At 35.0% G+C, this 13,888-nt stretch overlaps 1 long non-coding RNA gene across 1 annotated transcript; it reads right to left on the reverse strand.

Annotated features, from left to right (window-relative positions):
• Window positions 1–5,596: 5,596 nt before the first annotated feature.
• LOC114284232 (uncharacterized) lies at window positions 5,597–10,184 on the reverse strand. Its single transcript, XR_014343733.1, has 4 exons — window positions 10,041–10,184; window positions 9,715–9,822; window positions 6,015–6,059; window positions 5,597–5,892 (listed from the first exon to the last, which is right to left on the reverse strand). It is a non-coding gene; the product is annotated as an uncharacterized LOC114284232 (long non-coding RNA).
• Window positions 10,185–13,888: the final 3,704 nt, after the last annotated feature.

The following is a 13,888-nucleotide window of genomic DNA, read 5'->3' on the forward strand; positions in this document are numbered from 1 at the left end:
ATCAAATCAAATAGAAAATGGCTAAAAAAGAATGTCATTTTCATTGGGGTCAAATATGTCTTATGTTTGGTGCAAGTTATTTCTTGTGTTTGATGCAAGTCTTTTATGTGTCAGACTTTCATCCAAACGATACAAATATATAGTGCAAACTTTTTTAATTTGCCTCACTGATACGCAATTCTCTTAAAATATAAACCCAAGGTCGTATGCAAGTTTAGTTATTCACAAAGTGAATATTACAACATTTGTACCAACTTATCTTAACCCAATTCCATTTAATACCTTTTCTTTGTCCTATCCAGCACTACAAACCATCATTTTTTACTTTTTAGTTTGAAAATTAATTAATTTAAATATTCTAGCTATAATTAATTATATACATAAGAGAAATCAATCTGTACATAATTAAAAATATAAATCTATAAATATTGTCTAAACATGTAGAGATTTTTTTTTTTTTATATATAAATCATTTTGTTAGCCAATGTTTGTATCATGGATAAAAATAGATAAAAATTCTAATTTGACCTTAATATCTTTGAATTGAACCGCTTAGACTGGTCTTAGAGTTGTTGAACCATTCAACTTATAGTTAGTATTAGAAAATTACGTGTATTTAGAATTTGCCTAAATGGTAATTTTGCAATCTACTTAAAAATTTATGAATTTTGTATTTTCAATTAATTGTTCATAAATAAAAATTTTATTTGAAAAATAAGTGAAAACAATAACTATTATAAGCTGGGTAAATTACACTCCCCTCCCTTGAGGTTTCTGACAATTACATTGGCCTCTCCTGTTTTTTCTAGAAATTACACTGACCTCCCTTGAGGTTTATTTTTGATTTGCAGATTCCTCCTTTCCGTTAGTTGATTGTTATTTTGACTAATTTTTATTATTATTATTTATTTATTTATTTATTTTTATGTGTGTGAAAGTTAGTGATTAATTGTTAGATTATCACATAGGGGGGTTTTAGTTTGATTTTGTATAACATTTGAAGTGATTATTTGTAAATTAAAAATAAAATAAATCAATTAATTATTTTTTAGGCAAACAAATTAATATGAATTATTGAAGCCAAATGAAAAATACAAGAACTTGTATGTATGTAATGCAATAAATTATATATATATAGTTAAACCATGTGACTATTTAAAAATATTATTTAATACTATTCAAATAAATACAAGTGGTGTCCCAATTTTATTTTTATTAATTTAGATAGTAAGACTCATGTCATCAAAAAAAAAAATGAAGAAGAAAGATAGTAAGACTCATCAATTTTATCTTGTTTTTTTTAAGACAACTAAACTGTATGATGTCAAGTATTGATTAAAAACTACCAAATAACTTCTCTTATATTATATAATTAATTTTTTAATTTGTTTCACCATCACTTTTGTCGTAACAATAGGTTATTCTAAAATGCATACCATTTTATATGTAACATATGCAAATTATAACATTTGTGGTGTTGAATACCACAAATATTATAACTATTTTTTTTTTTTCAGTCATAACTAAAAAAATAATGACTCATAACCAAACACAATATAAGGTATAACCAAAATAATAATCGCACATTTAATGTTTATTAACAAAAATATGGCTAATAACGCCGTTAATCATAGGGAAATTCAGTGTAATTTTAGAAAAAGAAGGGGAGATCAGTGTAATTGTCAGGAACCTCAATGTAGGTGACTGTAATTTATCCTTATAAGTTATATATTTTATTCACATATATTTAAGATAATTGCATAAAAGAATTGCTATTAAATTTTTTAATAATATTTATGCTACATTTGGATAATGATTACAGGGGAAACAAAATTAAATTAATTAAATAAAAATGGTTATTTTTGTACTATTATCTAATTCATTTTTTTTCATATTCTTAACCTAACCAGAACAAAATATAGTTTCTTTCACTCCATTTTCATTTTTTAATTTAACTAAGCATATAGCATTTTGTGTTTTTTCATATTTCATTTTCATTTTTAATTTTTGTAAAATTTTTTGAAATATGTGATACATATGTATTGAGTAACAATATTCATCTGGTCTAATAAGTATAGAAAAGTATTTCAAAAAATTATCAAAAAATAAAGTGTATAGAATATGTGTGTGCTAAAATTTTACCACACAACCAATATCTGATCTTCCTCCTAGAATTCTGGGAACACAATTGTAGAACACACAGCCTATATAGACCCACGTCTGCACAATTAGAAGAATAACTAATTCGATTGCTTGTCGACCTAGAGGGCACTCCAATGATAAAGTCAGTAAATTAATATCCCAAGATATTTCGACAAACTAACAGTAACTCAAATTAACACACATAAACTCACGTACCTCTCACAGATGGGGGTGCCTATATAAAGGTGTCCTCCTCCTAGAAGTAGTGATCAAGTCAAACACTTATTCCTTTTAGAAATAATACTAGATGATTCATCTCTCCTAGTTGGGTTACGGTTAACCTCTCAAAAGAGTCCTAAATACACCCAACCTAGGAGTCATTCATTCACTAGGATTTTTGTCTTTCACCAAATACTTAAGCCTAGACATGGATCATTTTCATACCTCGGCCAATCACATTCCGCCGTGTAGCACTTTAGGCCAAGGTCATGCCACATGGACATGTCGAAAATTATATCCCCACACCTGGCTCCTAGATACTATAACCTCAGGAACCATAACCACAACTAAGGCTATTGAAGACAGAGCTGCAATGACAACTATAACACACCTGTAAAACTATCATAAGGATGTAGGATAGCAGTACACAATCCTCTCCGCTATAACAAACTTAGTTAGTTAGAATCTATGACTAATCTAGAGATACTTTGTTTTGTTTCCATTTATACATTGATCAAAGACTTCTATGTGTAGTTGAGTTCATAATGAAATAATAGAAAATATCTTTTTGTTCTCTCTCTCTCTCTCTCTCTCTCTATTTTCTTCATGGTATCAGAGTGAATTAAAGTAAGAGGAACATTGGAATTAGTATTAGTCAATACAAAAGGATGTTTGTGACTCTTTGAGACACAACGACTGCAAAAAGAAGAACAATCTTTATGAGAAATGGAAAAACCACAAGTTTTAGCTATATGATGAAAAACATCTGAAGAAGGATGCCCTAGTCTCTTATGCCAAGTGGCAGCTGGAGAACTAACACTAGAAAAAAACCTTTGAACAGTGATCAAAATGAGAGGGAAGGAAACTAACAGAGACCATTCTGTTGATGACCTCTACATAGAACTTTGTTGATGTGTTTGTCCTAAATAACAAATGATTTATCAACAAATGCAATGGTGCAAGCATTATCTGATGTGAGTTGATGAACATAAAACAAAATAGATGAAGTTTGTGGAACATGCCACACATTATTAAGTTTGAATTTGAAGGAGGGAGTAGATAATGTCGTTGTTTCTTCTCCTAGTCATGTTTCTGTTTCTCCTAATCCTAGTCTTGCTAATGATCATGTCCTCTTCTTCCTCTGTTCCTTTTTCTCGCTCTCCACCTGGTATTAGTCTTACTATTCCTATTTTACCTCCTCCTTTGCCTCTTAATTCTCATACAATGATATAACTAGAGCTAAAGATGTTGCTCCTGCCTCTTCTGTGTCTAACAGTTTCTTTACTTCCCAAGATGCAATGGCACTGTTTTGGTTCTACCTATATTCCTTTTATTCATAATAAGTATGTTTTGATACATGTTAAAAAACATATAAGAAAAAACATAAGTTTGTGTTTTTAAGATGCTATCAAAATTTATCGTAGGGTCATCATTTGACCAGTGACTCGGCCAGGTCCATATTCTTGGATAGGCTGAAAAGGGCTTGGCTTAGGACTAGGTCTATGTCTAGGTGTTGTAGACTGACTAGTTAGCCCTTGAGAGGTGATCAATCAGCCCATTGGCTCAACCCACAAGCAAAAAGAGGAAAATTGTTTTTTTTTTTTAAAAAGATTGTTAGGGTTAGGCACCTCGCTAGCTCTTCAGGGCTTAGGCCTAAAATTTTTGGCTCTGGCATGGCGTGGCCCACTAGAAAAAAACCTATTGAGCTTAGCCACAGAAGAGCTTGGGCACCAATTTCACGAGTTGAGCCAGCCTTGCCTGAGTGTACACACAATGCAAATTGTCAGGTCATACCTACCATCTTCAGAACTAATCAGTAATTTTCCTCCTATGATGGATATACTGATTTGAGTATATCAAGTGAGCATAGGGCTGGGATAGCTGTGCTCAAAAGAAGTTGATGTTTAAACAACTTACTGAATCTCTTCTTCTAATGCATATGCTAAAATATAATATTCGGAAAAAATGAGTAGTACCCCTTCATCAATTTTGTGTTGGCTATTTGTATTAAAAATAATACCTTTTTTCTGTATAATTTAATAAAATTTCAAAATTATTTCCATTTTTTGGAAAAAAAAATGAGACACCAAACAAAGTTTTTGTTTCCCATTTTCAAAATATTTGTAAAACATAAACAAAAGATTAAAGCATAAACATTACCAAATGGGAGTTTAAGTGCTCAACCTTGAGAAAAACCGAGAAAGAGTGGGAGGGGATGTTGATCCTTGGCTTGTTACCCAATCTTTGTTGAGAAGTGTTGATATGATAAGTATTGAATATTTACCACTCGACCGTAGATCCAACTATGAATACATAGTTCTCTGTATATTGGTTGTATTTTTTCTAATCATTGCACAACCCCAATGACTGTGGACATATAATTTTGGGATGAACCACTTTCAATCTTGTGTTCTTGTGTGTATGTATAATTTATAATTCCTATTTTGTTCCTTCCTATTTTCGTGTCTCACTCGTCCTGATTAGGGATTCTGCACGGGCAACAACTTGCCAAAGATCTTGATCTAACTAGTGGAAAACTTTGGACTAACCTATGAGGCATTGAAACATCTTATAATGTTATGTCTATTGTGATGTTTCTATTTTTTGTCATGTTCTCGTTCTTTTACTTTTTTGAACTTTTTTTTTCTTTTAAGATTTCACACAGTAAAATTAACGAGGAATGCAACTTCACAGTGAATTTTAATTTTTTCAAGTGGAATTTCATTGTTTTTGGTAGTACTTCTATCTCCTTTGGCTGAAAATGTAAAACCAGTTTGATAACATGTTTCAGGATGAAGATTGTCTTGCTATGGCTTCCCTCCCTAGTTCTGAATCAAGCAGAAATGGTGTTTTTAGAGGTGCTATCTGAGAAAGTGTACCAATTAGAGATTGAGGGTTTGATTATGCTAGAAATTGCCAGTTAAGTGCGGTAGTTATGTAATATAACTGTTTGTGAGTGCTTGTCTATAATATATAACTACTGTTTGGGAGGAAATTGTTGGAGTATTATTCTGTCTTGTTTACTGTCAAAATATAAAAATGGAGTAGAGTTTGTGACTCTAAATTTACTTGGTTTAAGCAGATTTAGGTGTTTGGTATGGCCGGCCAACCACTTCAACTGGGAGGAACAGAGCATTTGAGTTAACAATACATCTTTTATTTTTCATATAAGTTGCATGCATGATACATCACCGATTCACCATGCATTAATAGTTGTGAGTGGTGGAGACATACAGAAAGAAAAATTGTACAAATATTTTTGTATAGAGTGATGTGGCATATTGTGGTCTCTTGATTTACAAATGAGTAATGTTATACAACTTGGATTACATTGATCTGAAAAACTACTAAACACATATTAGAAGGTGTTTTATATTCATTCAACAAGGGAAATACAAAGTGTGACGGCCATTTCAGATATCAGTGAGGTTAATTGGAGTACAGTACTTTTTATTGTTGAGCTGCTGCCATTGTTCATTTCTGCCAGCACTTTGGCAACTGCAATGTACACGAACCTGCCAGCCATGAATCCTGGAAACAAAAACAAAAATAAAAACAACAAAAACATATTGGGATTACTACTAATGCTAATGCATATCATACCCTCAGCGTCAAAATGAGCTTGCTTGGATCATTTCTTGAAGATTTTTTACCTCAATCAAAGATGATTGTCCTTGATCTTGGCCCATGACTAAAGCCTGTGCAACAACAACAGTAAAACGTGATTATTAATTCTTCAATTGTTTTGGGATTAAAAAATAAATAAAAAAATAGGATTCAACTTGCCATACTGAAACGATACTAACCAATGTTGTTCTTGCTAGTGCCACTAGTGCTGAGGAAATTGAAAAAGAGAGCTTTCGAGATACTGAAACTGGATCTTACCAACTAAGAAGCACATACGGATGCGGACACAGACACGGATGCAGACATAACACAAAGCGAGTTCACAAAGCGAGTTCAAAAAAATACGGACAGGGAAGGCGGGGACATGGCAATAAAATATACTTTCATATATATATATATATATATATATTTTTTTTTTCCAATCAAGATTGATATTACATCCACAAACAATCAATATTAACAAAAACTAACTCTAATTCTATTTTTATTTCATTTTTTTAAAGCACTTTTAAATTAATACTTACAGTTTATATATTTTTTTATGGATGATCTATTAAGTATTTAAATCTAAAGAAAAAAATAATAAACATTCAACATTCATCAAAAGTACTAAATAAAATGGGAAAAAAGACAAATTGACATGTCCCTAGTGTGTTCTATAAGGGGACACGCCATGTGGTGTGTCCCATACCCCGACATGTCCGTGTTAGAGAAATTGACATGTCCCTAGTGTGTTCTATGAGGGGACACGCCATGTGGTGTGTCCCATACCCCGACATGTCCGTGTGTCTAACACGGATACGGCACTTGTTTTGCAATGTCGGTGCTTCATAGCTTACCAAGATTCCAAAATCACCTATCTGCACAAGAGGGTTTAACAAAAGATATAGCACCAAAGGAAAGTTTAATTACATTTATAATTAAAAATGAAAAGTTTTCAAGGATGAAATACAAGATTTAGTGTTGCCCAAAGTATGATTATATTCTAATGTGGCGTTCATAACTACGCCAACATGGCAAATCCTTAATAATGCACAACAAAAATATGTCAACAAAATTTAGATCAAATATTTCCTTTAAGATAAATTATGTTAAGATGTGGACTAATAATATAAAGTGTCTAATATCATGCTAATCACACTATGAATGTCCTTCTGGGTAAAGATCCTGAACTACACACATGTACCAAGTCCAATTAATCCTGCACTTTTGATGTATACATAAAAATAATGGAAAATTGCACCAATAGTCCTTATACTTTACCCCTTGTGTCATTTTGGTCATGTAATTTCAATTCGCTTGATTTTGCACCTTACTTTCAAGTTTTCTGTCAATTAAGTCTAATTGAAAATGGCCGTTACAATTTCACTGAAATTTCACACATGAACAACACACGCCATGTTTTCAAGGGTAAAATAGTCCATTCGTCCATACCCCATCCAACTTTGTGAGTAATGCTTCGGTGCCTCTAAATGCTCCTCAAACTTGTGGCTGAACATTTCATCTCTTTGAGCATCCTAATTCCTGAATTCAAATTTTGTTCTTTTCTTTGAGCACCCTAGTTAACACCAACTTTACCCCCATCCATCCCAACCCCTCCACACCACCACCACCGCTCCATCATCTCCAGCAACATCTCCCTGTCCCTCCCCACAGTGCACAGCAGCCTCCCCTTCCCTCCCTGTAGCCTGACGCTAGCTCCCTTCCTTACCCATCAAACTATACCCCTAAACCCCAACTCCCCTCTCAATTTCCTTCCCCACCAGCCGTCATGACCGCCGCTACCCCGATGCGATCTCCATAAATTTGGTTCAGTGGTCTATGTCCTAACCACCACTATTTGTTTAGTGGTATACGTCTGAACCACCATCATGTTTTTTGGTGACGGTGCTCTACAATTTCAAATGAAGTGGAAGGGAGCAAGGATGGGAGAGTTCTGGGGTGGGTGTGGCTCGCAGCAACGACATCTAGGTGAGGAAAAAGGCATGGGGTGATCGCCGGAGTGGGGTGGAGAGGGGGCATGGAGCGTGGGGAGTGGCGGGTGGAGTTGGAGAGGGTGTGGAGGGGAGTTGGAAAGGGAGGGGGCTCAGGTGGCTATTGGAGCTGCTAGTGGCACCAGCTAGCCAGGGTAGAAGATGGTTGTATGGTTAAGGATTTTTGGTAATTTCATTTAGGGGTATAATGAGGTGCATTTAGAATCACCTGTTACACTTAATTAACTTCCTCAAAAATAATATTATATATATAAAAAGAGAGAGAGTAGGCAGTTGGTGGGCGTTAGGGAAGGCAAAGGGGAAGGGGGTTTTAGGCAATGGAGAACGGGTGTTGAGGATGAATGCAACAAAGGAGGAGCACAACGCAACAATGGCGACGAAGAAGTAGCAATCTATCCTTCCAGCAGAGGCAAAGATCTTCAATGACAATTGCAAGGGCAATCTCAGTCGATCTCCTTCCTCTCCTTTTCCCCCTCTTCCTCTGACCCATTCACTTTATCTTCCCTCTGTTCTTTTTCATTGATTTGTGGTGGAGGGTAAAATTGATTTGACAAACGGAGTGGTTTGCAGAAAGGTGGGTTTGCTGTGGTTGAAAGGGGGTGATTTGGTAGATGAGGTGTTTCACAGTAATGGGGTAGTAGAGGGGGACTTTGCTGGTGGTTGGGATGGTTGTTGATGGTGACTAATGGAAATGGCAGTGGAGAGGGTTGAGATTGTTAAATGATTATTTTATTATCATTATTATTGCTAGGCGATTGTTGGATGATGGTGATGAGGTGGGTTTCAGGCTGGTGGAAGAAGGTTTGGGTGGCAAAAAGGGGGTTTTGGTGATGGTTGACAGAGTGGTTGATGGTAGCTGATGGTAGTTGGGGGCAATGGCAGTGGAGGGGTTTCAGCAGAAGAGGGTTTGGGTGGCAGAAGTGGTGGTTTGGGAGGGTGGAAGATGGTGGTGATTGCCAGCAGTGATGGAATAAGGTGGTGTGCATGGTGTAGATAGCCGGCGTTGATGATGGAAGCTAAGGATGGTTTGTGCTGGATTATTGGGGAGAAAGAAACAATCATTGTGGAGGGTAGAGAGAGAGACAGCTGAATAGACCATTATGCCCCTGAAAATTGGTTGTGTGCGGCACATGCGAAATTTCCATAAAAAATTGTGACGATTGTTTCCAATTAGACTTAATTGACACAACATTTAAAATTAAGGGACAAAATCGAGTTAATTGAAATTACAGAGACCAAAATGACAAAAGGTAAACAATCATATTTATCATAAGAAAAGAACCAGTAACAATGTTCATCTAATAAGTCTAATTAATTTTGCATTTCTACCCATAGTATATAATTTTAGAAGATGCTGCAATACATAAGAGTCGGTATCAAGCCTAGTAGAATATATGCATTTAGTTATGGAGTAAAATAACCCATCAACTCACATGTTTTTATAGGAAACAAGACACTTTGCATGCTTGCATCCTTAAGCCAGGCCAAGAGTGAAAAAAATTTTAGCAGGGAAGACAATTTAGTGACAACATAAAATTACCGATATCTACGCACTTATAATATGCAAATTCAATGATGTACTGTATAAAAATCCATTCCGACTCTTTAGAATTAACTAGCTAAAGAACTTATTATCTGAAATTGATATAAATATAATGACATAAAATTAAATAGTCATTATTCTTTATTAAAATCTCCATAGAAAATGAAGGAACAAGTGGAAGAAGCAAACCTCTTGAGGAAGCTCATGTGCAAGCAGAAACAGAGTTCTTGACCACCCACCAACTGATCCATAAAGGAGCAAAACACTTCCCAAATCCATCCCATCAGTAAAATTGTGCTGAAATGTTACACGTCACATTGAAATGCTTCAGTTTTCAGTCACATACATCAATTAAAAATGAAAAATATTTCCCTATAGAATTGTAAAACCCTTACATGTGTGTGTCCATTAAATCTATATTCATGGACAGTAACACCAACCATAAAGAAACAACATTACCATTGAAATTTAAATTAAAAATTAATAATATAAATAAATAAATTAAAAAAACATACTACACCATCGGAGAAGAGGTTAAGGTAACCAAACACAAGATTTGATGGAGAATGAGAAAGTTCTTTTTCGACCACGGATTTTATATGGTGAGTGGAGCCGTTTGGAGCATCTGAAATGTTATCTTTTCCAGCACCACTGCCAGTTTTTCTTTGCAAAAGTGAGGATCAAACATAAGTTTCAATAACAAACAAGTTGCAATAATGATTTTAACAATAATAAATAAATAAGGGGGCATGCGCCAATGGGGCGTGAATGGGAACATGATGTCACATGGTTCTGACGTGTTGGGTAATTCAAATCACGAGCGTGGTTCTCTTTTGATCAGGACATAACAATGTATCGATAATGGATTATGTTTCTATGAAATAAGATACTTCATCAAATGTAATGACATTTCAGTCAACAAAACATATTTGATATGAAATTGTTGTGCACTAGCAGAACAATCCCACTAGATATATACATTTGTTTCTCAATGTGTTATGTTTTTGACTTTCTTTGCCAAAAAACTTTGTAATTTATCGAGGTCTAAATCATTATTTTTGATCTTGAACAAACAGAAAACTAAAATTAAGAATAAGAAAAGCAACAATTCATATTTCATTTCATGTTATTAGAATATTCTATCACAAGGATATTAGGAACTGTGGAAAAATTATTCTGAATGAAGAAGAAACAATTTCTTTTGCATGTAACAGATACAGATCAGAGATCGATATATGTCACATGTGTTTGTATACATTTGTGGCTAGAGACAACTCTTTAAAAAAAAAACAACAATTCTAGTCTAGCCCAGCTGCTGCCTGACTATAATTCTAGGTCCACATATGAAGAAATGCCCAGAAACCAACCTAGTTCAAAGTTGATCATAACCTGCGAGGAAAAATCACAATCATCTTACTTTCCGAAGAGATTCAGGCTGATTTTGCTTTTCAGACCCTTCGTCTAAAACCTTCCCTTGAGATGACATTTCTTCTGATACACTTTCATTCTTTCCATTGACAGACTGCTGCTGAATCTTGTCATCATCATCATTGCCATCCTTCAACTTTTTACTGTTCTTATGATGATGATAGAGAAGAAGGCTACGACTGGAAATTAGTTTAAAAGTGGCTTACAGCCAACAAGCTCAATGACAAGTACGTGAAAAGTGGCTACACAGAGCCTCTCAATAACAAGCAAGTGACAACTGCCAACTGCCTTACATGCAATCATTTAATGACAAACAAGTGCCAAGTACAGCCACTTCAAAAAGTGACAAGTAGTTGAGAAGATGCTTACAAGCAATCACCTTAACATCAAGTGGTTCATGCACAACGACTTCAACAAGTGGTTTATGCACAGCCACCTTCTAAGTATATTACTACCTTAAGGTTAAAGAAACATACAAACTGAAAAAATATATTAAATCAATTCAACTACGCAAATCTTTACCAACTACTTGGGGTTGGCTAGATGAGTCCTAGTTTGCATATTTGATTAAGATCCATAATTTTAGTTGAACAACAAGCTATTAACTTGTGTCCCAGGATCGAAACTTGGCTTTGATACCATGAAAACTAGGTTTAAACTAAACGATGGTATTATTGAATTAATTAATTAAAGATTACAAGAGAAATATACATAAGAAAACTAAGTAAAACCCTAGAGGCTAACAATGACTAAACTACCCTTAATGCTAAACAAATACTTGCTTAACACTTACTATCTTAACTCATGTTTAGTTTGGTCTTCCTCGTCCCCTAGCATTACCCGTAATGCAGACTGTGTCACTGTTCTTGAGTCCCGTATATCAACTAGGGCCACTTTTTTCTCAATTTCACTTTGTGTATTTACTCTGTCAACCTTTTCATATTCTTAAGGTGATATTCCTTCCTAAAGAGTGACTACCATTACCTCAATCAATGAAATTGTGCTCTTTTAACCATCAACAGTGTGTTCAAGGCTTTGGAACTATTCATGTGGTCCAATGTACTCCAGTGACACATTTGGATTATCAATAAATGTGCATTTATAATGTGTTTATTACTTTGCTAACCATTAATAATTATTTATTATTCAGAATTATTAATTTTCAAATGTGGCAGATAGAAAGTAACGTTTTTCTATACATTATTAGAAGTAACTTTTTTTCTATACATTATTAGAAGTAACTTTTTTTCTATACATTATTAGAAGTAACTTTTTTTCTATACATTATTAGAGGCAAAATTACAGGAATATATAAAACAGAGATAATTGTTGCATGTGCATAATGCATACATACATATTGTAAAACAAGAAAGCATGTGACTGAGATTAACAAATAGCGTATGCAAGTTGCATGTTTCTCAACTTACCCAAAACGGACAAACCAACAGAAAGATCTTTTAAGGAAGTGCATGTTTAAGAGGATGTGAATGCTCATGTCCAAAATGAACATGAGAATGAGCATGGTCCACATCATGATCATGTGAATGGGAGTGTTCACCACCTAGAAATATAACACAATCATAGAAAAATATATTATGACCACCAACAATTAAAAAATGCTACAAAGTGTAGGTGAAAATCTAAAAAGAGAAAAATATAGTATCATCTGCAAATTGTAGGCGAAAAACTAAAATCCTACCCCAACGTCTCACAAAACCCTCCATTAAACCCACCTCCTAAGTGTTAGAATAATATATTATTAGTCGGGTTATTATTATTATTAGTTGGGTTATTATTCTATTGTAATTATTCTATGTCTTAGGACTCCTTGTAATTATTAATCTTCATTAATATAAAAGGGGATGATATCACAATCATACTCTAATCTCTTTTCTTCTCTAAAATTTACATGGTATCAGAGCCAAAAACCTAGAACATCGTTGCAGTCGATCTCCTCTGCCGGCAGTCCCTTTCTCTCCCACAAGTCCAGTCAGCCTCTCACCCACTCCCACAGTCCAGTCGGCCTCTCTCCAGCCACCTATAGTTGGCCCAGCTTCGTCTTCGTCTTCGTCTTCGTCTTCGTCTTCGTCTTCGTCTTCGTCTTCGTCTTCGTCTTCGTCTCAGTCGACCCAGAGCTCTGACCTCCTTGCCCAGGTCTTCGGCCCTCCTCCTGGGCTCCCCAACAACCTATTAGGCTTGAACGGTAGCCTCTCAGCTCTTGTAGGGGTTTGTCGGCAGCCCCTCTGGGCTCCTTGGCCCCTGTCGGCAACTCCTTCTTGGCTCTCTCCTGTCTATAATTAGCCTCTGTTGACCTTTCGTCTTCCGTCTATAATGTTTGGTTCTTAAAGATCTCTTTTAAACAGCTTTGACCCAAAAAAAAAAATCTGTAATGTTTGGTTCTTAAAGACCTTTTTCAACAGTTTTGACCTAAAAACAAATAAATAAATAAATAAAAGGAAAACTGGATTCTTAATTTTCTATGTTTGTCTAGCTACTATTGTGCTTGTATTCCTCCACTTTCCGGGTTTGTGATTGGCACTAGTTTTGTTGAGGGTTCGGTCATACAGTATTCATGGCAGATTCCACAAGTGTGTCCACTACTTCTCAAACACCTCGGAGCAAGAGTTCCATTATACCTACTACTACGACTGATAATCCCAACCCTAGTCTTAAAATCACCACCTCTCTATTTAATGGTCAGAACTATCTAGCTTGGTCGCAGAGTTTGACTATGTTTTTGAAGAGCAGAGGGAAGATGGGATATGTTGATGGCAGGATATAGGCACCTAGCACCACTGACCCAAGTTATGACCAATGGGAGATTACCAACTCTTTGATTATGAGTTGGCTTATTCATTCGATAGTACTAGAAATTGGTGAAGGCTACTTGTCTATGGAGACTGCCCAGGATATTTGGGGTGCTATGGCTGCCACC

The sequence above is a fragment of the Camellia sinensis genome, chromosome 11 (genome assembly GCF_055761805.1).
Source record: "Camellia sinensis isolate YWXY chromosome 11, ASM5576180v1, whole genome shotgun sequence".
In the NCBI taxonomy this organism is placed as follows: domain Eukaryota; kingdom Viridiplantae; phylum Streptophyta; class Magnoliopsida; order Ericales; family Theaceae; genus Camellia; species Camellia sinensis.